This window comes from Triticum dicoccoides, chromosome 1B (genome assembly GCF_002162155.2).
Source record: "Triticum dicoccoides isolate Atlit2015 ecotype Zavitan chromosome 1B, WEW_v2.0, whole genome shotgun sequence".
NCBI lineage: Eukaryota > Viridiplantae > Streptophyta > Magnoliopsida > Poales > Poaceae > Triticum > Triticum dicoccoides.
Genome location: NC_041381.1, coordinates 696,079,156 through 696,082,966, shown reverse-complemented (window position 1 = coordinate 696,082,966; position 3,811 = coordinate 696,079,156).

The window sequence follows — 3,811 nt, the reverse complement described above, 5'->3', positions numbered from 1 at the left end:
GCTACTGCTAAGTAATTAGAAACTAAAAAAATAAAATTTAGATGCAATATTCATGGATGGAAATCAGGACACATCCAACTCAAAATAAGCGAAGGTCACAGAACCATCTTAACACTTACATTATTAGGAGTTGCAGCGTTCATGGATACAAAATTGAACATCTCAACTCTAAGAGATCACGAGATCCCATTTATACATCAGACGCACACAACCATCACCGAAGGTGGGAACCTTCCCTAGCGTTCCACCAACAACCTAACCAGACCACTTCTCTAATGTATCTACCAAGGCGTCGAGGTCCTTCACCTCGGCAACCTCCAGACGGTGGCGTCGAGGTCCTCCACCTCGGCGACCTTCGAACGGTGGCATCAAGGTCCTCCGCCTTGGCGACCTCCGGCATCGCAATCACCAGGACAATCATCTTTGTGACGCGGTTGTTGGGCTTCACGGCGAAGTCCGTCTCTGAGTGGTTGAAGAGCACGACGCCCACCGGGTCACGGTAGACCGCCTCGATCACCCCTGCGCCCACATCGGGAAAGTGAAAACTTGTTAGTTCGCATACTTGTGCAGATCCAGTTGGGTATTTTCTTCATGTATCAGTCTCTTTTAGTCTATTATGAATCTTCAAAACGGAAAGACACCTACTAAATGCACCGTAGCTATACGTGTTCATGCTATCTTGTTGTTTTGGTGCATACAATAAATTAATACTTGTGCATTTGAGCTATATATGCTTGAAATATTTGACAGTTAACATTCTGTTCAACATTTATTGTTGCATGGATAGGGAAATAGACAACCAAGGACTTCAGAAAATCGATTCCTGCTGCTTTTCAAAACAGGGAATAGGCAAAGTCTATTTTGAATTTTGATATTCCATGCCAACTTCAAGTATATATGCTACCATATAATCTTTGAACGAGGATCAAAATGAGATTTCAGGCTTTGTCAACCTTACCATGATCAGTACTAAATTATGTAGGCTGCTCAACCTTTCTTTGTAGGGAGCATTTCTTTCACCTAGTATCTCGTTGTTAAGTTTGGGAAGAAACCTGCATACCTTCAGATAGTCATCCATATCCTAAAGAAAAAAACAGTATACATTTTCAGTGACTCACAATATATCATTGAATACTGCTCTGGTTTACTCTAAGAATAATTGCTACAAGACTCTCTACATACATACAAGCAAAGCAATTTTCACCAAGAATCAGCTAGCAGTCTAATATAATCCCCTTCCCAATTACTCAAGGAGGAACTGGTGAAAAGACAAATTAATTAGCTGCTATAAAAATTAAACCTTTTGAGATGGACGGATGCCCTCTTCACACAGATCTGAAGATGATGGACGGACGGCGACAAAGGATAAGATCTCTGCACAAACCTTTCCCACTCTGTCGCTATCTTCTACCTGTAAATGAAAACAGACCCTACATATCAAAGAAGCAAATGTGAAAGCTGATTACAACATGTATGCTAAGTCGCTAACCCATAGAGAAAACTAGACGAAATGGCACGTTCTGCCGTGCCTGACTATAGCCGTCTTTCTTCGCATGTGAGTTTAGGTGGCCTTAGATCATGCATTTTTTGTGGTGGGTTGAAGCGTATATCTATATGTAGCATATCTTATTTTCCTTGATGATAGTTGGCCAATCTAGGTTTTGGATTGGTTTGTGTGTGTTTATCCGACATCAATATCTAGGTTAGGTGTAAATGCATATGTGCTACGTGCTCTTCACATGCTGTCATGAGTATTATGTCATGTTTTTTTACATGAGTTTTGTCACGGTTGTGCTGCTTGCATATATAATGAATTAATTGTCCGTATTATTCTGAATGACAATTTTATAAAAATCAAAAACTACTTTTATTTGAGGTTGTACTTGCAAGTTACATAAAGCAATTATTCATTAAGAAAGAGAAACAGCAGGTGCAGTGTTGTACTTGCAACGCAAGCAGAGCACTGAAGCTCAAAATGGAAAACCACTTGGCCAACAGCAAGAAGACATGGAAAGTTATGAATGATCATTTAATACTATAAGACACAAAGAACTCCCAACAAAATTCTCAGTGGTTGAAACACATGTAAGTCTAAATAAAAGGAATATACATTTATGCAGTATGAGATCATGTTAATTGGTTGCAAGACTGAAGATGGTCCAATGCTAGTGCCATCAGAACTTAGTTATTCAAATTCAGGATACTGAAATGTGAAAACAGTGTGCAAATTACTACTATCCATGGTGGAAAGTAAAAGGGACCCAATATATAACTTAGATACGACTTAGTTAGTTAGTGGAGCTCAATTCATCAGTCATATTAGTACGGACGTTACTAATTGTCATAAGCAAAGCAGCAGCTACCTGTCTGTCGGGCACCCACAAATTTTAAAACGAAAATGCACATGGGGGGCTAATAAGCAGTTGATTACAACATCAATATATTAAACACACTCTGCAGATGTTAGCACATTGTACCCACACTACGGAACCCAAGGCCTCGTGCTCCCATTCAAGTGGACCAATGTCGTTCTGACAAAACCGATCTATCGCCTTGACACTCTCCCGTCCATTTCGACAAACTCCCCTTTAGGCTAAGTCATGGGTGGCCCTGATGTCACCTCATGACATCCAACGGCCACCGTCGTGGAAAAATAAAACAGTCCCAAACGAGGACAACCCGGGTACAACAACAACGGGCACACATGGTTACTGCTGCCTACCTGGCCAAGGTAGCGCGCGCACCTTACCTTCCCTAGTTGGAGGCACCGGCGAGAGGCATGACAATAGACCGCATTAGGGACTTCCCATAAAGGAAAATGTGGCTGCACTGGTCAGCTCGTCTAGATGGCATTATGACTCAGCCAACAGGTGTTCAAGTTCAATTAATGTCCGGTTAAACTTGAATGCAAATTATGCCGAGTCATACAATATAACATGATGAACTGACCATAATAACAACATGAACATGGATGGGAAAGTATAATCATTCAACATATCGATAATAGTAAAGCATTTATACTGATGAGCATGACATGATGATGGACACGAACAAAATAATATAACAATGTCACATAAGAGCATAGCATGATCATTAGCATCAAAATAATTACTTGACTGAAGTATAACAAGAGCATAAGTAAGTAAACATCTACTCAACTAGATGCAAATGATCATAGCACAAGCATAAGCATGCAAACACGAGCATGAATAAATCATTCACGGAAAACAACTTAAAGATTCAAGTTGAAAACCATTGCTATTGCAATGCTATCATGCAAGTGGCTGTCTTGGCTTGCCTTGAGGTGAAGGATACTCCAGGGAGAAGTGTGGTGAAGCCGCGGAACGATATGCCGGACGACTTCTCTCTCAGAGGGGGCTATTTGAAGGCAAGGGCAACATGGTCATTTTTACAGTGTGAAAACATTATGAAAATGGTACCAACAAGACGGGCTCGACGAGACGAAACCGTGGGACTTGGAATCACCTTGTTTGGAGTTAGGAGCGCGAAGATATGGACGTTTGAAGTCCGGGGACTATTCTGTAAAAATTTATTCGCAGACAGGCCCCTGGCAGTTAAACAGAAAGCGTACTGTCCGAGAATACGTTTTCAGAATAGAGGAAGTGTACTCCGGCCGAAGGGTAAAGAAATACGCTTTCTCGAAATGAAAGTGTATTTCCCAGAAACCGTCTTCACTTACACTGACTGGGTTGGGCCTGGTCGATGACAGGTGGGGTCGCGCGGGTGGGCGGGCTAGAACGAACATAGAGAAAGAGGTCATTGAACTCACATAGGCCATGGGTGCAGCTCG